Source organism: Trachemys scripta, chromosome 11 (assembly GCF_013100865.1).
Source record: "Trachemys scripta elegans isolate TJP31775 chromosome 11, CAS_Tse_1.0, whole genome shotgun sequence".
NCBI lineage: Eukaryota > Metazoa > Chordata > Testudines > Emydidae > Trachemys > Trachemys scripta.
Genome location: NC_048308.1, coordinates 55,702,247 through 55,726,928, shown reverse-complemented (window position 1 = coordinate 55,726,928; position 24,682 = coordinate 55,702,247).

The following is a 24,682-nucleotide window of genomic DNA, read 5'->3' as shown; positions in this document are numbered from 1 at the left end:
AAAGTGAAGCAGAAGCGAGATAGTTTCCAGGCAAGGTTCCTTTCCCAGTCACACCTAAACCTGACTTATAAAAGTCCCAGTTGCCTGGCACGACAGCAGTTTTTTCTCAGATGCTTTTCTTCTTTCTGGAGCTACATCAGGCCCAGATCCTTAACGTTCAGAGAACAGCCATTTTTTTTCGGAAAGGAAAAGAAAACTACAAGACTAGGGCTTCCCCCTGCTGGTGTTTCACATCTGACAACGTGCCAACTTAGTTCCTGCACAGGAGCATTTAATGCTGCTGGTTGACCAAATTACACTCAGACAGGTAACAAGTTGTTGAATGCTGCTGGCTGGCTCTTGTTATGTTTTTATATGGTGAATTAATAGGTCACTTGGAAGGTTTTTGTATGGGTTTTTCATTGTTCAAATCTAAATAAATAAATAACTTCCAGCTGCCATATTTACTTCTTGACTCTCCCTCTTTGTCCACTGAGAGCCCAGAATTAATGCACTGAAGCACACTGTCAACAGGACCGTGCTGATGAGCCTTCCCAACGATCAGTCTCCGTAGCTCAGGACAAAAAGCACTGCTGCCAGAGAATGCCTCTGAGCTGTTTTCTGGTCATTAATGGATGCGGTGGCGCCAGAACCAGTGCGGGGGGGGGGAGGGGGCAAGGGGCCAGAGCCCTCCCACTTTTTGAAAGTGGATGGGCCTGGTCTGTTCCCTTTTCACCAGGGCGGATCCTGCCCCCTTCCATCCTCTTCCCCCAAGGCCTCACCCCACAGCCAGGCCAGTGTGGAGTCCGGCCGGGGAGCCTGGGCAGTTGTGGGAGACGTGCAGACCACCCACCTGCCCACAGTGCAGGGGGCTGAGAGCAGCCCTCGGACCATGTCCTCGCTCCCAGGTGGAGGGTCTGTGACTCTGTGCCAGCTCACCACAGCTGCCTGACCCAGCTGCAGCAGGGCTCGGGGGAGGGACTTGGAGCCACAGTCCAACAATGGTAAAAGCCGCACAGGCAGATAATGATCTGTGGACGCAGCTTCTAGGATCAGGACTTAACTAGACAGGGAAAGCAATGAAAATGACTATAAATTTATAGGCTTTAAGACCATTGTGAAAGGACCATCATAGTCATCTAGTGTGATGTCCTGCATTTAACACAGGCCCATAGACCCGCAACCAGTCATTCCTGCACCAAGCCCATAACTTCCCTTTGAGCTATAGCATATTTTTAATAAGATATTCAGTCTTGATTTAAAGACTTCAAGTGATTTAGAACCCGCTACATCTTTAGGTAAATTGTTCCAGTGATTAATTACATTCACAAATTTTTGCATTGTATTTCCAGTCTGAATTTGTCTAGCTTTAGCTTCCAGCCACTGGATCCCATAATGCCCTTTACTGATAGTAGATGGATCTTAATTTAGCAGAAATCTGTAAATATTTTTAGACGGTGATCTAGTCGCCTGTTAACTTCCTCTAGGATAAACTAAATGGATTGAACTTTTTCAGTCGTGCTATTAAAAACATCTTCTAGTTCTCTAATCATTCATATAGCTCTTTTCTAAACACCTTCCAATTTTTCACATCCTTTTTGAAGTGTGGACACCAAAACTGGACATAGTATTCCAGTAATGGTCTCACTATGATGTATACAGAGGTGATATCACCTTCTTATTCCTACTTCATATTCCCCTGCTTATCCAGCAAAGAATCACATTACCCCTCATAGCTACCGCATCAAACTCAGAAAGCATGATCATTTGGTTATCGACCATGACTCTTAAGCTCTTTTCAGTGTCATTGCATTCCAGGATACAGTCATCTTTCTTGTAAGAATGCAGGTCATATTTTCTTCCTAGATGTAGGACCTTACATTTGGATGTATTAAAATGCATGTTGTTCAAATGAGCCACCTTACCAAGTGATCCAGGCTGTATTGTATAACTGACCTGTTCCCATCATAATATTAATATAACTATACACAAAGTGCTATCAAAAGGCACAGAGAAATCAAAGGAAAATATATATTTCCACTAACTTCTTTAAGTTCACAGTTACTTTTGACTACAGTAGGTCCCATATTTTTAGATAGAAATATGCTTTTCAAGTTCCTTAAAATTCTTCACTGTAATATCTATATACTACAATTTGTGTGTTTTAGTCCAGCATTTAGAAGTCCACAAAAACCAATCAGCCTTGTTGTATTGAGGCATTAGGAGTAGAACACACAGCCACTCTATTGGAGAAAATACCCAAGTTGTCTTGCCTGGATGTGATTGAATGGGATTTAAAATCCTGCTAACACAAAGGGAACAAACAGCAGTAGTAGCAATAGTCATTTTGCGGAGATTATCCAGTATTGTAGGTAGCAGTCTTATCTACAGGGTTCAGTCACTGAAAACACTGGCATTGCACAGGTCATACACACTCATCATTCTGCAAACAGTTGGTGCTCGTCAGCTGTTGAATGTTAATCATCTAATTACTTGTTCAATTGATGGTCTAGATTTTAATCTCTGCTCTATGATAAAAATCACACGTTTTCAAGAAGCTGGTCAATTATTTGTACGGCAGACATGTGATATCTCCTCAAGCACTTCAGTCACATGCAATCTACTCCTGTCAACTAGTGAGTACGGGAAGGGAAAATGAAAGTCACTTAAAGGAGCGTGGGATGGAACTTGTGCGTGTTACAAGTGATATGACCTGTCAATGTGCATTCCATCCCTATATACTGTATAGCCCAAACTCTGCTCTCACTTTCAAGGGTATAAACCCACAGTAATGTTTGCACAGGTACAGCAGAAGAGGATTTTCCCTCTGTATCTCCAAATTCTCACTCTCTCCCACATGAATCTGCTGATTTTTCTAACATTGTTAGGCACATATTGTACTGGCATGAGCATTCTCTTCATAGTTCTGCAGGATATGTCCATTCTTAAGGGAATATACACGGGCAATGAATGAATGAGACCAGGGTGTTGGCCAACAAACTAAATCTTCACTGCACTGCAGCCCATAATGCTGTGGGGGGTGATGCACACTCATATTGAACTCTACTTACACTTTGGGAATTCTTATGTTTATTTCAGTTCCTGGCTCATTTCTTTATATATATATATATCCAAAAGGATCAGATCTTGCAGTCCTTACTCAGGCAAAACTTGATGTCAAGCTTTCTTCAGAGTCCCTTTCTGAGCATGTGCTGTGAGAGCTGGGATCAAGAGCACAGCCAAACAGCTTCTCTGGATTCTCGTGTAGAAATTTCTGTGGGTTGTGTTTTAAATCCAAGTTGAGATGGAGTCTATTACGTTGGGCTGTCTTTTTTCCTATTGTATCTCCATTTCTTTACTCCTAAAATGAGCTTCACTGACCAGTGAATGTCACTGCAGAGGATGTGGGGCAAGGGCACAGAGACATTCCTAATCTTACAAAATAACCTGATTCAGATCTGTAATATCTATTCAGATACCACGGTGACGGGCTGGGATACATAAGGCTGAATTTCCCAAGTGCTCTGCCTTGTCCTAGTGGCATCAAATGATTTCCTTGCCCACTGATGTTACCATACTCTTTGTAATGCCTGTCTTTTCTCAATATGCTTCACCTATAGATTTTTGAGCTAGCCTGCCTACTATGAAGCCCACCATTTTGGAGGCGAGTTTCAGCTAAGTTACAGAATATTCTAGAGCAAGGGCTTCTCTCTGAGGGTAAACAGCTCACCTTCAAATTATTCCACTGGCTTCCCCCTCACTTCCCTCTCCTGGTCTAGTCTCTGGGGCTTCTTCTGCACTACCCCATGTGCTTAGAACTTCAACCTTGACCTGGCCCAACAAACCTTCACTCTTTTTCCTCCAGCCCCTCTGGAAACCTATTTCTTTGAAGGCCCATCAATTCTGGCCCATCTTCCTCACTCTGGTGACCTGAGTATACAGAAAAAGCTGTGTGCCTTAAAACAATCAATGGAAGAGTCATGGAACTAAGAAGACATGTATTTAAATTTCAGTGGTCAGATACTTTCACACTGTTTCCCTCCTTTGTTTCTGTTCTGCTTTATTTAGATTGTAAGATCCTTGGAGCAGGGAACTTCTTTTCATAACTATCTGGAAGGGACTTAACATGTTATTAGCACAAATAAATAGAGAGAGACTTTCCAGATAGAAATAAGAGACGTAATTTCCTTAAAGAGATGACAAACCTAAAAGCTACAGACAGAAAATCCAAATGGCTGGCTGGCTGTTACTGTTGCTAACACCTTTCAGCACTGTTGTATTAACATTTGTTTCACATGTGTACTGGCTTGGCAGGCACCAGATTTACATTTTCACAGTTTGTACGGGCTTGTACTCTAATCTAGTCATGCATTAGATGCCACTGTCATATTTCAGTGCACAGTACTGTGTGATATAACCAGGTTATCACAAAGGGTACAAATCTTGCTGCGAGAAAAAACACCTGCATTAAAAGACAACATGATATTTGAGGCAATATATAGTAAATTGTGCTTTTTTTAAAAAAAAATCCATTCATTTAGTAATAATCATTAGCTTATTGTATTTAGAAATTTTTTGATATTGAGTATATAATGGGTAAAATCCATTAAATATTTAGTATCCATGGGACCTATTCAGAGCTGGTAACAAACTAATACAACTATCTTGACTTGAATGGAATTGAAGCTACTTCCACCAGCCTGTATTTGGCCTATGAGTTCCGAGGCTCACTCTCCCTTACTGTAATACTGAGGTGGAGTTGACTTGCAGCAGAAACCCCTTTCCATGTTCATAAAGAGACCTTACAATGAGTTGGCATCCAGCAACAACTATTCTGACATGTCCCTTCCAACACTGATATTCTATGAAAGCCATGGGGGAGACAGTGGTGGTAGAAAGGTTTTGCAAGACGTGTAGCTGTGTGTGTAAGAATGACAGACTGGTAAAAAGGCAACTAGATTTCTAGCTGTTCTCTTAAATGATTATATAAACTTTCCTTTCCTATTAATCATGTAGATCTATCATTAAAAGAAGTGTCGTAGTTTTTAAGGACAAACAGTTGCTTAGGCACTCAGCATTTAGAGACACCAGGCAGAATCTGGGGGGGGGGGAGAGAGGGGAGAATTGTGCTAGGCACTGTACATAGTAAGGGACAGACCCAGCCACAAAGAGTTTACAATCTAAATAGAGGAGATAGACAGAAGATGTGAAGGGAAACTGAGGGTTCGGAGGTGCAGTAACTTGCCCACGTTCATGCAGCACGTCAGTGGCAGAGCATGAAACATGTCAGTGCCCTAGCCACCAAACTGTGCCTCCTCTCAAGGTCTAGCTCTTTTAAGGTTTGGCTCTTTTTGCACCATAAGGGAGTTTGTCTGATATTCAGTAGAGCTTTCCCAGCTGCACCTAAGTCATACATCAGATGGCAATGATCGGGTTACTAAGTTTAATAATGCACAGCAAGGCAGGACATATTAGCAATGATTTGTTACACAAGACTCCCTTTCTCAGCCAGTTTATAAATGGTCTGTTCTTCAGAGGTATGAGACACCTTAATAAAACGTGATACTATAGTCAAACCCTAGAGCAGGTGTTATGATGGATTTGGTATTAGATTATCACCATATCATAAGGAAAGCCTACAAATCCAACCAGAGAAAACTGGAGCCAATAAGAACCAGCTAAACTGGCACCTAGAGTAACTGGTAGATTCTTAGGCTGGTATGGGTTTTTACTGGATATTTATAATAGATTCTGCAGATATGAGAATTTCACTGTTTGAGCTCATAACTGGGAAGTATCCATGGAATGAGCAGAGTAATCTAGCCTAAGAGAAAATCAAATCAGAATGTAACTATGCAATTTTAGGAACTACTGCATCCAAATTATCCACTTTTCAGTGATGCTTCTAAAGTGGCTCTGGATTCATCTTAATCATTAGTTTGATTCATTGTACAGCAAAGGAGATAGATGACCATCATCTTTGAGCAGCAGGAAGTTAAAGCCAGAGAGATTAATCACTCTGTTGTAAAGCAAGAATGTTTGGCAGTGGTAGATTCTCTGACATATCAACCCTATTTGTTACTTAAAACCTTTGTTATAGGTGGGACTGCTAACAGGTTGCTTGATGGTTCCCATTATAAGACCCTGGTTTCAGTTGCCTATAACTTTAACTGTTTGGGCTGAAATTTTCCACTCTGGTTGCCTTTTTTTTGAAAAATTTCAGCCAAAACAGTTCATCCATTTTCAAGAACAAGGTTAGAGAAAAATATATTTTGTCCTTGTTAATTAAATTCTTGAGATCTTTTGTTTGAGAAGCTCTAGAGCCCCCATGCTTTGGAGCAGGGGCATGAAATTTAGTGGGATGAATGTGTGGGGGACTTTGAATCAGAGATGTGCCATTTGTTGTCCATAGGAAAATCCACCCACATTTAGCTAAAAAATAAACATTTGAAAAATCATAGTTTGCATATGCTCAATAGCGACTTGCTGGAGTTTAGCAGGTAAGATCTCCAAAGATTCCGACCATACTTTGCATGCCCCAGCTTGGGGATGTAGGGAATTAGCAGGATTTTCCCTGAAATTACAGTTCCCTTCCACCTGCCCCATGCCATGCTGGATCCGGGTCCAGATCCAGGTTCCAAAACTGAGGCCAGGGAGTTGTCTCTCCTGTGCTCTCAATGCCGGCACCCAGGCAGTGAGGAGGAAGATACCAGATTTGAATGCAGAAGTGACACAAGCTGAACCTGGGGGGTAGGGGGACAGACATGTGATCACCAGTTGTGTATTCTTCATTTTCCGGGTGCCTGAGATCCAGACCCTGGGGTCTGATTTGCAGAAGTGCTGAGCACTCGCAGCTGCAACTGAAGTCTATGGAGCTGTGCTTTGAACATTCAAAGTGCTAGATAATGCTAAGTACTCTGAAAAAAACAGGGACAAATTGTCTCAAATTGGGCACCAAAATCAGTGGATACTTCTGACCTTCATCTCTTTGTACCTCAGCTCCCCAAGAGTAGCTAATCCCCTCATCTCACAGGGGTGTGAAAATAAATTCATAAAATGTTTGTGGAGCATTCACATACTATATTGATGAGCTCCATAGAAAGGCCCATGAGGAAATTAATAATTTTGTCTGCAGAGCCAGGATTTGATTAGGATGCAGTAAATAAGCCTGGGGCCACACATTGCAGAAAGGAGAAAACAAAATATTGAATAGCTGCTCATTAAGTCTGTGCAGTGAATGAGGCAGAGGTGTTATGGAAAAAGTAGCATGTAACCATGTAATTAAAGATTGTATCATAATGCATACACACAAAAAGTCCAAATAAAATTTGCCCAGGCAACCTTAATTCTGGCGTTTTCTAACATTTGAGTGTTTGATTTTGCAACCTTAATAATGTTCTTTTGACATAATGAGAGCGTAATTATAATGTATTCACCTGAAATAGGGCTGGTAGGCCCCACACTTGCAGTGATGGGGTTAATTAGGCAGGGAGGGATGAGAGAATTAAGGAAAGCCTATGGACCCAATTGACTCACCCCACTACACCTGCAGCCAATATCAGGCCTGGAGAGGATCAATAAAAGGAGGAGACCTAGCCCAGTTCAGGGCTGTCCAGAATGGAGTCCTACATCTCTCGCAGGGAGGGAAGCCTGGTTCCAGCCTAAAGCTTGAGGCAGCATGCTACCTGGGGGGAGCCTCCTGGTGGAAGGGACAGCTGGACCCAGGGAGGCCAGTCAAACAAACTCCTTGCAGAAGTTTGCCTTTGTTTTCTTGGACTTTAATAGCCTGGAAGAGGTTGGATTCAAGTGAGCCCAGCCAAAGCATTGAGGTACTACTACACTGGACCAGAGAGAGGTGTCAGGCGACCACTGAAGACCCACAGCTGGGTGAGTCATGCACCAATGAGCCATGAGAGGCCATGCTTAGACAGCCCTGTTATGTTGCCCATCGAGCTGTGCAGGAGGTTATTAAAGGATAATTCTCCTGGATGCCTATGGAAATGGTTGCATAAGTCCTCAGAGTAAGCATTCACACCTGCCGTCTATGGAGGAGTTGACTCACTGCTGGCGTGGCCCCCTCATGGCTGGGGCTGGGCAGAACAGCTCTCCTCATCAGTGCCCTCTGCCAACACCCGCTCTGGCCTTGTGGTAGTCTGCCCCTTTCTCGCGACTCAGCCCTCTGGCCAGATCATTTATCATCACTCCCCGTGCTCCCCACAACTTCTGGGGTAACACACAATCACAGAATCATAGAATATCAGGATTGGAAGGGACCTCAGAGGTCATCTAGTCCAACCCCCTGCTCAAAGCAGGACCAATCCCCAACTAAATCATCCCAGCCAGGGCTTTGTCAAGCCTGACCTTAAAAACCTCTAAGGAAGGAGATTCCACCACCTCCCTAGGTAACCCATTCCAGTGCTTCACCACCCTCCTAGTGAAAAAGTTTTTCCTAATATCCAACCTAAACCTCCCCCACTGCAACTTAAGACCATTACCCCTTGTTCTGTCATCTTGTACCACTGAGAACAGTCTAGATCCATCCTCTTTGGAACCCCCTTTCAGGTAGTTGAAAGCAGCTATCAAATCCCCCCTCATTCTTCTCTTCTGCAGACTAAACAATCCCAGTTCCCTCAGCCTCGCCTCATAAGTCATGTGCTCCAGCCCCCTAATCATTTTTGTTGCCCTCTGCTGGACTCTTTCTAATTTTTCCACATCCTTCTTGTAGTGTGGGGCCCAAAACTGGACACAATGCTCCAGATGAGGACCATCCCTTGGCACCACCATTTACTTGCTCATTTGGGCACCGTCTCCAGTTTTTCCACCGTGTCTGGCAACTGGTCACACAGGACTGCTGGGTCCTTGAAATAGTACAATTGGGCTACTCCATCCCTTTCATTTCATGCCCACCTACCCTTCCCCCTTCGCCATCCCTCTTCAGGGACTCCTCTCACGAGCAGCTACTTCAAGTAGAGGTGACTCATCTTCTACAGCTAGGTGCAGTGGAACCTGTACCGGCACAACCTGTCAAAAGTAGGGGCCCGGGCAGAGACAGATGCATTATGGAGGTGCATGCCTGGCTGCGAAGATGGTGTCGCCAGGAGGCTTTGGCTTCCTCGACCACGGGATGCTATTCAAGGAAGGACTGCTAGGCAGAGATGGCGTTCACCTTTCGAGGAGGGGAAAGACCCTATTTGGACACAGACTGGCTAACCTAGTGAGGAGGGCTTTAAACTAGGTTCGACGGGGACAGGTGAGCAAAGCCCACAGGTAAGTGGGTAACATGGAGACCTGGGAGATGGGTCAGAAACGAGAGGGAGCGTGGGCTAAATTGGCAGAGAGAAAGGAGGGTCAGGACAAAACTGGGAGGCAAGATCAAACCAGTATCTTAGATGCCTATATACAAATGCAAGAAGTATGGGTAATAAGCAGGAAGAACTGGAAGTGCTAATAAATAAATACAACTATGACATTGTTGGCATCACTGAAACTTGATGGGATAATACACCTGATTGGAATGTTGGTGTGGATGGGTACAGCTTGCTCAGGAAGGATAGACAGGGGAAAAAGGGAGGAGGTGTTGCCTTATATATTAAAAATGTACACACTTGGACTGAGGTGGAGATGGACATAGGAGACGGAAGTGTTGAGAGTCTCTGGATTAGGCTAAAAGGGGTAAAAAACAAGGGTGATGTCATGCTAGGAGTCTACTACAGGCCACCTAACCAGGTGGAAGTGGTGGATGAGGCTTTTTTTAAACAACTAACAAAATCATCCAAAACCCAAGATTTGGTGGTGATGGGGGACTTCAACTATCCAAATATATGTTGGGAAAATAACAGCGGTGCACAGACTATCCAACAAATTCTTCGACTGCATTGCAGACAACTTTTTATTTCAGAAGGTTGAAAAAGCTACTGGGGGGAAGCTGTTCTAGACTTGATTTTAACAAATAGGGAGGAACTCGTTGAGAATTTGAAAATAGAAGGCAGCTTGGTTGAAAGTGATCATGAAATCATAGAGTTTGCAATTCTAAGGAAGGGTAGAAGGGAGAACAGCAAAATAGAGACAGTGGATTTCAGGAAGGCGGATTTTGGTAAGCTCAGAGAGCTGATAGGTAAGGGCCCATGGGAATCAAGACTGAGGGGAAAAACAACTGAGGAGAGTTGGCAGTTTTTCAAAGGGACGCTATTAAGGGCCCAAAAGCAAGCTATTCCGCTGGTTAGGAAAGATGGACAATGTGGCAAAAGACCACCTTGGCTTAACCACGAGATCTTGCAGGATCTAAAAAATAAAAAGGACTCATATAAAAAATGGAAACTAGGACAGATTACAAAGGATGAATATAGGCAAACAACACAGGAATGCAGGGGCAAGATTAGAAAGGCAAAGACACAAAATGAGCTCAAACTTGCTACAGGAATAAAGGGAAACAAGAAGACTTTTTATCAATACATTAGAAGCAAGAGGAAGACCAAAGACAGGGTAGGCCCACTGCTCAGTGAAGAGGGAGAAACAGTAACAGGAAACTTGGAAATGGCAGAGATGCTTAATAACTTCTTTGTTTCGGTCTTCACCGAGAAGTCTGAAGGAATGCCTAACATAGTGAATTCTAATGGGACGGGGGTAGGTTTAGCAGATAAAATAAAAAAAGAACAAGTTAAAAATCACTTAGAAAAGTTAGATGCCTGCAAGTCACCAGGGCCTGATCAAATGCATCCTAGAATACTCAGGGAGCTAATAGAGGAGGTATCTGAGCCTCTAGCTATTATCTTTGGAAAATCATGGGAGACGGGAGACATTCCAGAAGACTGGAAAATGGCAAATATAGTGCCCATCTATAAAAAGGGAAATAAAAACAACCCAGGAAACTACAGACCAGTTAGTTTAACTTCTGTGCCAGGGAAGATAATGGAGCAAGTAATTAAGGAAATCATCTGCAAACACTTGGAAGGTGGTAAGGTGATAGGGAATAGCCAGCATAGATTTGTAAAGAACAAATCATGTCAAACCAATCTGATAGCTTTCTTTGATAGGATAAGGAGTCTTGTGGATAAGGGAGAAGCTGTGGATGTGGTATACCTAGACTTTAGTAAGGCATTTGATACGGTCTCGCATGATATTCTTATCGATAAAGTAGGCAAATACAATTTAGATGGGGCTACTATAAGGTGGGTGCATAACTGGCTGGATAACTGTACTCAGAGAGTTGTTATTAATGGTTCCCAATCCTGCTGGAAAGGCATAACAAGTGGAGTTCTGCAGCGGTCTGTTTTGGGACCGGCTCTGTTCAATATCTTCATTAACGACTTAGATATTGGCATAGAAAGTACACTTATTAAGTTTGCGGACGATACCAAACTGGGAGGGATTGCAACTGCTTTGGAGGACAGGGTCATAATTCAAAATGATCTGGACAGATTGGAGAAATGGTCTGAGGTAAACAGGATGAAGGTTAACAAAGACAAATGCAAAGTGCTCCACTTAGGAAGAAAAAATCAGTTTCACACATACAGAATGGGAAGAGACTGTCTAGGAAGGAGTACGGCAGAAAGAGATCTAGGGGTTATAGTGGACCACAAGCTAAATATGAGTCAACAGTGTGATGCTGTTGCAAAAAAAGCAAACATGATTCTGGGATGTATTAACAGGTGTGTTGTGAGCAAGACACGAGAAGTCATTCTTCCGCTCTACTCTGCTCTGGTTAGGCCTCAGCTGGAGTATTGTGTCCAGTTCTGGGCACCGCATTTCAAGAAAGATGTGGAGAAATTGGAGAGGGTCCAAAGAAGAGCAACAAGAATGATTAAAGGTCTTGAGAACATGACCTATGAAGGAAGGCTGAAAGAATTGGGTTTGTTTAGTTTGGAAAAGAGAAGACTGAGAGGGGACATGATAGCAGTTTTCAGGTATCTAAAAGGGTGTCATAAGGAGGAGGGAGAAAACTTGTTCACCTTAGCCTCTAAGGATAGAACAAGAAGCAATGGGCTTAAACTGCAGCAAGGGAGGTCTAGGTTGGACATTAGGAAAAAGTTCCTAACTGTCAGGGTGGTTAAACACTGGAATAAATTGCCTAGGGAGGTTGTGGAATCTCCATCTCTGGAGATATTTAAGAGTAGGTTAGATAAATGTCTATCAGGGATGGTCTAGACAGTATTTGGTCCTGCCATGTGGGCAGGGGACTGGACTCGATGACCTCTCGAGGTCCCTTCCAGTCCTTGAATCTATGAAAACCTTGGGGAAAAGGGTCTTACTTTCACTATTTCCTGACCCAGAAGAAAGGCGGAGGATGGCGACCTATACTAAACCTACGGAGACTGAACAAATTCGTATGCATACAAAAATTGAAGATGGTCATATTGGGCACAATAATACCTGCGCTGGAACAAGGGGACTGGTTCTCAGCCCTCAACCTACAGGATGCCTATTTTCATATATCTATTCACTCGGCACACAGACGCTTTCTGCGATTCACAGTAGGGCACAACCACTTCCAATATAGAGTGCTACCATTCAGACTCTCCACAGCACCAAGAGTGTTCTCCAAGATTCTAGCAGTAGTGGTGGCCCACCTACACAAACACGGAATTATACTTTTCCCCTACCTAGACGACTGCCTTATCAAAGCCGAAGAGACATTAGAGGTTTTACCATATCCCTCTTCCACAATGTAGGCCTATAAATAAACTTCCAAAAATCCACCCTGATACCCACACAGCAAATCGAGTTCATCGGGGCTCATCTGGGCTCAGTTTTGACCAGCGCCTCACTTCCACACACCAGATTCCTCCCATCACATGCCTCATACACACGTTATCCGTTTGCCCCAAAGAAGAGGCAAGAACATGCCTGCAGCTTCTTGGTCACATGGCGGCCACCACCTTCGTGGTCAAATACGCCAGACTACATACGAGGTGCCTTCAAGGTTGGCTCAGCTCTATATACAAACCCAGCAGGCACAGGCTCCATGTGATGATAACTCCTCCAGCAAAGGTATTCATCTCTCTACAATGGTAGACAAAAACGGGAAACGTATGCATGGACGTCCCCTTCCATCAAAATTCCCCTTACTCATGTTCACAACAGATGCTGATAGGCTGGGGAGCACACCTGGGAGATCACACAACACAAGGCAGATGGTCCCTGTCAGAGATGCGTCTGCACATAAATCTTCTAGAGCTCAGAGCAGTCAGATATGCCTGCCTCCACTTTCTCCCAATCATAAGGAACAAATCTATTCAGGTCTTGACAGACAATATAGCATGCATGTTCTACATCAACAGACGGGGAGGGGGAGGGGGGCACAATCACACTCCCTATGTACAGAAGCCATCCAACTATTGAATTGGTACATACAACATCTCATAGAGATCACTGCTTCCTATCTGCCTGGGTGTCAGAACACTACCGCTGACACACTCAGCATACACTTCTCACAAGAACACGAATGGGAATTACACCCCACGGTACTGCGACAGCTCTTCTCCCACTGGGACACCCCATCTTTAGATCTGTTTGCTGCATCACAAAACTGCAAATGCCATCTATTCTGCTCCAGAGCGGGACACGGGATTACGTCCCTCGGAGACGCATTCCTCATTCTGTGGAACAAGACACTCGTGCGCTTTTCTGCCGGTCCTACTGATACACAGAGTCTTGCGCAAGATCAAAGAGGACAAGGCCAGGGTTATACTTATTGCCCCGGCCTGGCCCAGACCAACATGGTATCCTTACCTGTTGCGCATGTCCATCTGCCCTCCAAGAACTCTTCCCAACAGATCAGATCTGCTCTCCCAGGGCAACGGTCGGATTCTCCATCCGCAACTGCAGAAGCTCCATCTGATGGCATGGTTCCTTCATGGTTCCAAACACACAAACTAGCTTGTTCGGAGCAGGTCCAACAAGTCCTCCTGCACAGTAGGCGAGACTCCACTTGTAAGCCTTACTTGCAAAACTGGAAAAGGTTCTCCATATGGTGCTCCAACAGAAACTTGCCACCCCACACCGCGCCTCTCCCTGATATCTTGGACTACCTCTTACCAACTAAAAAAAGATGGACTATCACTCAGCTCTATCAGAGTACACCTTGCGGCAGTTAATACCTTCCATGACACGCTGAACAGGTTTTCAGTTTTCACCCACCCCTCTATAAAAGGCTTCCTCACAGGCCTTCAAAATCTTTACCATGAGATTCACCTACCCACAACAACCAGGAATCTGAACCTAGTTCTCCGGGGTCTCATGAAACCTCCTCCATACTACACATGTCCATGAAAGTAGCTTTCTTAGTTGCCATAATGTCGGCAAGAAGGGTCGGGGAAATAAGCGCACTAATGGCCTACCCTCCCTACACAATTTTCTTTAAAGACAAGATTATGATGCGACCCCACGTCAAATTTCTTCCCAAGGTGGCGTCCACTTTCCATCTCAATCAGCCAATACACCTACCTGCATTATACCCCAAATCTCATAAGAACCCACAGGAAGCGGCATTACATACTCTTGATGTTAGACGTGCAATTGCCTTTTATTGGAGAGAACTAAGGCATTCCGGAAATCCCCTAGACTATTTGTGTCCACTACCGAACGATCAAAGGGTGCTGCTATTTCAAAGCAATGACTCTCCAAGTGGATCTCTAAATGCATTAGGTCCTGCTACCAGATCCAGAATGCTCAACGCCCGGAGGGCATCAGAACACACTCTACTAGAGCAATGTCAACATTCGTTGCATTCCTGCAAAACGTACCTATTACCAACATATGCAAGACGGCCACATGGGCATCAGACCACATGTTCGCCAAACATTACGCTATCACACAGGACACTATGGCAGCTTCCAATGTGACTTTGGACAACTCAGCCTCTCTGCTTCAGTTTCTTAATCAGCAAAACAGGGAAAATGGCTTTTGCCCATCTCACAGGAGTGTTGTGAGGCTAAGAGAATGCACTTTAAGTAAAGTGCTGAGTCACCGTAGCATGGGGGTACACAAGTGTAAAATGTTAATAGCACATTAGGTTTCATTTTGGGAATATTTTTAGGAAAGACCAGTTTGACTGGGATGAAAAATCTGCCTACTTAAAATGGATTAACAGAAGCAAACGTTTATTACTACAGTGTTTTTGCCCATGAACTTATTTCAGCAACTCTGAGTGTAGCTTCACCTTTCCAGTACCGCAAATTCAGCTTCAAAGTTCAGGTGGAGACTTTACATTCTTACTACTGTAGATTGGAGGTTTCTTTTGATGAATTTGCTCAAGAAATGGAATGAGCCTTACGTTTCACAGGCCATATTCATAAAGGAAAAGAACCTTGTATGTGCCTTTTCAGGAGGGTGTATATCTGTTGACTGAAGCCATAGAGTCAATACACTAACTCTCACTACTCCAGTCACTTCAATGTTATTATTTATAAAACTCCTGACTCTTGTAAGAACACATACCTCTCTATGTCTCCTGATCCTGCCTACATCTCAATATAACAAACTGCAGATGGGGTAAGTGACCAGGGCCTAACCAAAAAAAAAAAATCTCTCCTTTTGCAGAGGATCACATGTAATACCAAATAAGTGCTGCAATGTCTAAGCAAGAAACCATTTGTAGTACAACCTAACCCTGCTGAAGAGTTTTGTGGACCCTAAAGAAGAACGTCAGACTGATATCTACCAACAGTGAGATTATACCACCTCTCCACCAGGTAGGAACTCTGTCTTTCAGAGTCACAATGAAGTGGCTCTCTAGGTGAGGATGCAAGTGCCATGATGCTGGGTTACAGATCCCAGTCCTACTTCTGATGTGAGCAGCCAACTTCTTCCTGCAGAGCATCATGAACCTGATGTAACCCAATCCAACCCGTAGGGATGAACAAGGAGACTGACCTAAACCAGACACTGAATTGTTACGTAATAACATTTGCTTGCAGCTCCCATTTGGGATATCACTAAATGCAGCATTCTGGGGTACAGAGTATTTCCTTACATTTCAAGGAATGTTGGGGTGGGGTGGAGAACAGGACCAAGTTATTTTGAAGGGACACCATTCCCACAATGTTTTATTTGTGGTACAAAAATCAGACTTTTGTATCACAGCATGTGATCCTTTGCATGATTGTTGTGGAAATGTGGCATGAAGTGCGTCCTAAATTGACTTGAGAGCAGGACAATAGGCAACCAATAAGGGACAAGTGGTCACCTTCCTTCCATTGGTAAACCAGAAAGTGCCAAGTGACAATTAATTAAAACCTATTTCTGTGCAGAAGACCCCACAGCTCATCTTTCCTTTGTGTTCATTTCAGTTTTGGACTTCACCTTAAGAAAGATTATTTACTCACTAAACCCAGGGACAAAGAGTTTTCTGTACTTTATGCAGTAATGAAATATCTTAGCTTTTGGTTGCCCTGAGATGTGGGTCACTAGTAGAACAGATTGCTACCAGCATGACAGTTGATATCATTGCTGGCACACCAAGATCTGTGTTCCATAAATATATGACTGTAGGATCATATAGAGACATCCAATTATAGGATAAACCAAGTGCTGTGTGTTTCAGAAAAATATTAACATTCTGCAAGTGAGAGGCAAAAAAAAAAAAAAAAAAAAAAGGGATTGCCTGAGAGACTGGTGAACGGCTGGTTTGCTAATTTCACCCAATAGTGTTGCTATCTGAAATGGGAAAATTGACATCCAAGAAAAATGTTCTAATACATAACTCTGTCTGTTTCGATTATGGAATGGCCTTCCCCCTGAAGCTGGAGCTCCCTTACTGGAATTATTCAAAATCAGGATGGACAAAACATGTAGAACAGAGACCATTCATGCACGCACATGGCAGAAAGGCTGATTCTGTGACTTAATATGTTTTTCCATCCTTAATATTTACCATATGATTCTGTGATCACACAAGAATCTGAATTATGATGCTGTATCCAAAACTACACTGGACAAAGCATTAGCAAATATACTGAAGGGAACAATCCTGCCCTGGCAGGTGGAAATTGATTAGATTACCTAAGAGGTCTTTTCCATTTCTGTTTCTGTGATTTAGTTTCAGTTATCAATTGGTTCCAAGCTGTAACTGCTTAGGCTGGGAGGCAGTTTTGGCTTTTACAGAAAATAGGTTTCTATTTCTAGTCGGAGCTCTGTCACATGAATCAGATGTTAATGTATAGAATATAACCAGAGCCCATGCCTCTCAAATGTCCCTCACTTCAAGGGACGTTGCTCGTTTTAGTCCTAAATTCCTTATGTTCGACACACAACTGGTGTCCCCTCACTACCTCTGATTAATATTGTTTGCAGCAGAAATCATTCATGAAACTCTGACTGAATTATGGAATGCGTTATTCATGGGAACAGAATTAATCCCACAACATTTTGAGTCTCCTGAATGAATTATTGCTTCTGTGTCCTTCATTTTATCTCACATTGCATCCCCCATGTGGGCCTTGGCACAGGGAGAGGCATGCCAAAGCTCTGTGGATCCGTTCTGTAGCTGAGGTTCTCATTTTGTTATGGTATCAAGAACTTGGACGTGAGAGGGTGCCTCTCGTCACTCTAGGTACATATTTTTCAACTCAAAAATCCTTTGAGACTTCAATGCAGAGGAAAAGCTGGGGAGGGGCTTTCGAACCCCAAATTCTAGCTTCCAAGCCTGAAGAATACCTTAGCTCACTGATACTGAAACAGAGGCTTGCGAGCCACAAGTGGTTGTTTAATGTGTCTCCTGTGGCTCTTTGTGGCACATGATATTAAAACACTGATTTAATTATTAACCAATCAGGATGCTTTTACTATGTTATTAACCAATTATAGATGATAAAATAATAATTCTTGGTCAGTGTCCAGGCTGATTCCCCACTCTGGCACTTCGAGTCCAGAAGGTGCAAGCCCGCAAGGATTCTAAAAATTAATCCCGGCCACTCCAGGCTTGTATTAAACTCCCAAGGTTACAGCTTCTCTCTGACCTTGGATTGGTAGATGCTGCCACCACCCATGTGCAGAACCACTTTGAGAACCCAGGAAGGCACACTTGGGAATTCCTTCCTGTGGGGTACCCTCAAGCCCTTTCACCCCTCCTCCTGTGAAGAGCTGAGAAAGAAAAAAAGGTAATCAGCTGTTGCCACCAGCTAATTAGACAACATGTGCACAAACCTCTTAAGACACAAAAATCTAATTCTGTTCTTAAAAAAGGTAAATTTTATTAATAGTACAAAAGAAAGAAAATACATCTGGGAACTCAGGCTATTGCTAGATTTTAAAAGAGCAACTACAAGGATTAAGCACCAAAAATAGCTTTCTTGAGGTCCATCTTAAAGGTCACAAGCAAAACAAAAGCACCTGGGGTTAGCACAGAGGAATCCACAAGCCCTAACAATAAACCTAATTGCATCTTCCTGGACATTTCCTGATCTACTTACATATCTGGGGTTTTAAATGAGTAGTTTCTTGGTATGATACTGATGATTTTTTATACGTGGCCCAAGCATCTTACAGCAAGCTGCTGCCCTGTCCGGCTCTCCCTGGGAGAACAACAACAACAGACAGACAAAAGGGGAGTCTTTTTAATTTTAAAAAGTTCTAGCCTTCCCAATGGCTGTTTTGGCCAGGTTCCTGCTCACTTCCTTTTACCTATGCATAGCAGTGAGACTTTTTAATCCTTTACAGGTAGAGCAATTAGAGAACAACTACTAAGAGGGATTTTATAGCTACTGGCTGGCTGGGTGTCCATAAAAGGGAGCTACTCCTGCCCCCCCTTCATTTATCACAGTCAGTCATTTTGAGAATAACAATATAACTAAATATTTCCCTGTCATGCTGTTTAAATATGAATATATAGTAAATAAAATAATGAATTCACGCTACTGTGGCTCTGGGTAATGTTGCTCGCTAATTTGGCTCCTGAACCACTGAGGTCTGAATGTCACTGCCTTAGCTGAACAACATCCTTGTAGTAGCAGGAGTGAAATCTTTGAAAGACACTGAAGTACAAAAGTATTATGATTACCTCTTGTATCTATACTTCTCCTCTTCCCCTGGTAAGGTCGAAGATGTTAGTTATGGCCTCAGTCCTGCAAAGAGAACTGTGGGACATTCCCTGTACACAGATGGTACCCCAGTAGGTTTTTGAGGTCAGAATGTGAAGTTCTCTTGCAGAATCTAGGGTCAATATTTACCTACTACTATTTAAAGTGGATACACAGTAATGCAGGTTGCTTTAAAAATGACATTTATCCACTGAGTTTTATCCCAGAGCTTCCCAGACTGAAAAATGATGCATGCTGTGATCTGTTTCCACTGGACAAGTTTGAATCAAACATCTGTTAGTTTTCCTTTTTCAAACGCTCTGATGAAATCTGAAATGCCTGTACAGTGCACATTCCTTTGCTAATTAAATTCCTGGAAGGTTGTCTCATGAATCAGATGCTTTGTGGGGAAAGAACACAGACCGTGCTTTGATGCAGCTGGAAAAAGGACTGAAGATAGGTATGGAGCTGTTCATGCACTTGACAACTTCTGGCTCCACTGAGACTTTCAAAAATATTTAATTACCCTTGCTGTTTACCAAGATGCTAATTTCCTTTCACCTCTCTGTGCTGTTATGTGGAAAGTAAACTGAAAAAGAGATTTTTGCCATTTATTCAACTTATCTGAAAGCAGAACTTAGGTGTCAGCTACCAAGTAAAGAGTATTTTTGCAGCCTGCAGAGGGAACTATGTGGGATATCAACTCTGTTTTTCTATGTAGCTACATGCACTCATTAAAATAAAATTATGGGGTGATCTCTTTTGCATCCTCCCTGCAGTTATGCCCCCTTGAGCTACAGCTGAGGTTTTCAACCTGTGGTCCATAGAAGCCTGGGCAGCCGCAGACTATGTCTAAGATTTCCAAATGGGTCTGCACCTCCATTTGAAAATGTTAAGGGGTCTGCAAATGAAGAAAGGTTGAAAGCCACTGAGCTACAGCACTGTCAGAATCTCACAAGCTAAACAGGATCAGGCCTAACTAGAACTTGGATGGGAAATCTCAAGTCAAAATCTAGAGTTTCATGCATTCTTCCCTCTGAGTCACTAATACATTAACGTGGTATTAGAGGTTCTGTCCTTTGGGTAAAATATGAAACAGGTCCTGATCCTAGGAGGCCCCCTGGGGGCCTAGTCAAATTCAATTTGTTTGATTACATTCTGGCTACATAAATATCTCCTGCAGTTTCAGCTGGGGATGGTATTATTCATTGCCTTTGCTAAACTATGGAGCAATTTTGGTTTGAGCTATCCTTATACTTAGAACATTTTGCTAATATCTAACTTAAAACTCCCTTGCTGCAAACTCAGTCAAATATTTCTTGTCCTACCCGAGTGGACATGGAGAACATCATATTCTTTATAAACAACCTTTTACATATTTGAAGCCTTATGTCCCCTCTCAGACTTCTCTTCTCTAGACTCAGCATGCCTAATTCTTTCAACCTTTGCTCACAGGCATGTTTTCTAAACCTCTTATTTTTGTTGCTCCCTTCAGGACTCTCTCCAGTTTGTTCACATCTTTCTGAAAGTGTGGTGCCCAACTGGACACCGCACTCCTGCTGAGGACTCTCCCATGATGAACAGAGTGGGACAATGACCTCTTGTGTCTTACGTATGACCCTCCTGTTAACACATCCCAGAATGTTAGCCTTTTTTGCAACTCATTACATTTGTGATCTATGCTAACCCCCACATCCTTTCTGCAGTACTGCTACCTAGACCAGTTATTCCCTATTTTGTATTTGTGCATTTGATTTTTCCTTCCTACATGTTCTACTTTGAACTTGACAGAATTTCATCTTGTTGATTTCAGACCAGTTCTCCAATTTGTCAAGGTTGTTTTGAATTCTAATCCTGTCCTCCAAAGTGCTTACAACCCTTCCCAGCATGTATCATCTGCATATTTTATAAGTGTACTTTTTAATCCATCATCCAAACTGGTAGTTAAAGCAATTCTAGCATATATAGATCTTTGGGATAAAAGGAGCTATATCAATTCAAGATAACATTAACCTAAAGTCCATGTCTAGTACTTATAGTAAGAGACAGTGCCTACCCTGAAGAACTTACAGTTTAAACAGCTAAGAGAGACAGAGGAATAGAGGGGAACCCAGGCACAGAGAGATGAAATGATTCCTCCAGGGCCTCACAGCAGGTCAGTGGCTGAGTCAGTAATAAAATCCATGTGCATTTCCTTTTTTTTCTAATGGGGGAAGTTATTAAAGGGATGACATTTTAACGCACAATTCATACATCCCCTCCCTTTGTTTCAATATAGAAATAAGTAAATAATGGTTCACTGATGCACTACTACTGTATTATGTAGAATGGTTATTTTTACTTAAGCGATCTTAGGTTCGAGGATGTACAGAAGCCTCTGCTCCAGGGAACACGACAAACTCCAGGGAACATGTTTTTAAAAGTCCACTTATATTTTAACTAAGAACACTGCCTTTTGTGCCAGCTCTGTTATTTTTTGGTGCTGTGCACTCCAGCGTACAATTGTGGGGAAGACAATTACCCATGGATGGATTAAACTGAGGTCAATGTTGGGGTCTCAGCACTTTTGAAAATCAGGCAAGTGACTAAATATGGACTTAGAAGCCTAACTTTAGGCTTCTGCTTTTGAAAATGCTACTTTTAGTGTATTCTAGTTTTAGCCTGCACTGCACTGGTGATATGCCTTTATTTTCCTGCCTGTGGCTTTGGAAGAGCCAGGGAAGAGGCTGAACCCCACTCCTATAATCCATGCCAGTTTTTACATTGAACCTAAGCCCCAGTGGGTCAGGATTTTGGAAGTTTAGAGAAGATTGCATAAATACTCTCATTATGCAGACGTGATTAAAACAGCTTCTCATTGAGTCTCAGTGCCTGAATTTAAGGGGTCCCTCCATAACTCAGAATTTAATATCTCAGACTGCTGGTTTTGAAGTGGGCTCGAGTACAAGTTATTTCAGCGAATGGACTATTATGAAGCCTACATGGAAGCCCCTGAGGCAGCTGTAGTTTCATACAGTAATAGAGATTAGTCAATGTATGTGCTGTTTATCTCCCTATACCCTGTAAATTCATACAGAAGGAGACTGTCCCCTTCATCCTACTTCTTTTAAGAACACAATGACTATTAATGAGTCATTAGATTACTCATCCTTACATTCTATGTTATATTGGACTGATAATGCATTCCTATAAAGGGAACAACATACACACACACAGCAGCAAAGAAAAGGCTTGATCCAAAGCCTACTGAAGTCAATGAAAAGATTCAATGGGTGTTGGATCAAGCCCTAAAAAGCTAAATATTTGTTTCTTTTTGGTGCCATGTGTATTAAACTCTAAAAATCCAGAGATTTGCTGTTCCTTGAGTGCTAGCCACTAACAGAGAACGTGAATACTTCTTAAATTTAGAGAAATCAATATAAATGGAAAGTGACATGTTATTCTAGGATTTTTTTTTTTTTTTTTTTTTTGGCGCAACTTCTTTGGCCTTATATTTGAAAATGGAATTGAAAGTCCCTTCTGACACACACTGGATTATGTTTACTGGAGGTTGGATGCATGAGCCTTGGTTTCTAATTTTCCCTCAGTAATAAGGGCAAATGGACCCTGTTTAAGTAGCCACAGAAAAATGCAGCCATTATTCCCCTTTAACTTGTGGCTTGTGAGAAATGCACACTCCGCTGGCTGGCTGGCTGCAAATAATGTTCATTTAACCATGATGTGATTATGGATTAGAAATGATTAGGAGAGCAGATGATATATTTTTAATCAACAAAAATATCACTACTATAACATTTGTATTTAAGTGTCTAACCATCAGTACACAATAAGGGTTTCTTTAAAATGATTTATATTCAGTATGGGTTTTGAAGTTACATCAGTAATTTTGATGTTTTACTCTGTATATCTGATATTCTCTGAAAAACTGGCATTATCTTGTAATTAGAAGACTTTAAAAAAAACACACTAAACATAATTATCCTAATGTAGAAAAAATCTGGTAGAAGTGTTCACTTTTTCCCTGGACCATAACTTACAATCAACATCTAGCCTGCAGTTTTATCTCTTAATACTCCAGTTTGACAATTAATTTGTTTTGCTGTCAAAATGGCACCCTCTTTTCACTTATATATTCTAGCTAATTAAAATTATTTCCAAGCTGCTGTATAGATAATTATCTAAACAGGTGCTGTATTCAGAGTACACACACTATCCTGATCCTACACGGTCCACATTATCATCATCTATTTGTGTTATAGTCATGTCTAGAGGCCCCTAATGAGATCTGAGCCCCATTGCACAAGGTGCTGTACAAACACATTGTAAACTATTTGAGGTATGGATTCTTACTAAATAAGGCCCCCCCCCAGTTTGACAAACGACTGAAGTATGAGGCTAAGTCCATCTGTACTCAGCAAAGCCTTTAAGCACGTGTTTAGCTCCAGGCTGGTGCTTAAATCCCATTAAAGCAAAGCTTGTCCTTATGTGTTTTGGATTGCTGAATTGGGACCTAAATATACAAAGAGACACAAGGCATGGGAGGGAGGTGGTATTATTAATCCCTATTTTACAGATACTCTCAGTACCAGGGCCGGCTCCAGGGTTTTGGCCGCCCCAAGCAGCCAAAAAAAAAAAAAAAAAAGCAGCGATCGCGATCTGCGGCAGGCAATTCTCTCCAAGCGGGAATGAGGGACCGTCCGCCGAATTGCCGCCGAATAGCTGGACCTGCCGCCCCTCTCCGGAGTGGCCGCCCCAAGCACCTGCTTGCCAAGCTAGTGCATGGAACCGGCCCTGCTCAGTACCTCAGTTCTCTTAGTGACTATTTACACAAGGTCACACACAGGTCTGTGGAACAGCCAGGAATTGGACCCATATCTCCTGAGTCACAATCCCATGCCTTCAGCACCACATCACAGTTTTCAGACCTTTATTACACACCCATCTTTTGGAAAGGAAAAGAAGAGCCTGATTTCCAAGACAGGTCTGAAATACTTTTTCTCTGAAGTCAGATGAAAGAAAACTAAAGACTGAGAACTTGTAAATAAATTATTGTAGCACCTGACATTGTAAGAGTGTGCTATCTTTACCACAGAGCTTTGATTGTAGGTAAGAGGAAGGCAGATCACCCACACAAACATCCACCTACACATTAATAGAGTATTTATTTCAGTAAATTAGGCAGGAAGTGCCGATATGTGTATTGATGCAGCTACTTGAAAGTCAGCTATTCTTACATCCAGTGCAAAAGCCAGAAAAAATGCAAGGAAGTGAATTCCAAAGTACAGGGAACCAGATATTTTTTCCTGAGAGAGTGAGGAGCCTTAATTTTAAGGGATTTCTGAAAATAAATACACAAGCTCTTTATGCACAGTTAAGTCCAACTTCCTAATATTAAATGGGAAAATGTTTTCCTTCTTATATACTTGGCGATAACTTCTGTACCAAAAATTTACAGTACAGTACAGTACAGAGTACAATAGGAGTAGAACAGACTTTCAGGCTGGGATTCTAGTTGGCAAGAAGATTTCCCTCACCAAAAAAAGAGTCCAGTCTTCCTTATGGATCTTTCAGTTGTGAAAGCTGGAATATGGAACGAGATTAGGGCTCCTCATGAAAAATAAACAGATTCAAGTATATGGTCTGATTTAGGGCCCATGGATATCTTCATTGAAGCAGGCACAAATGGATAT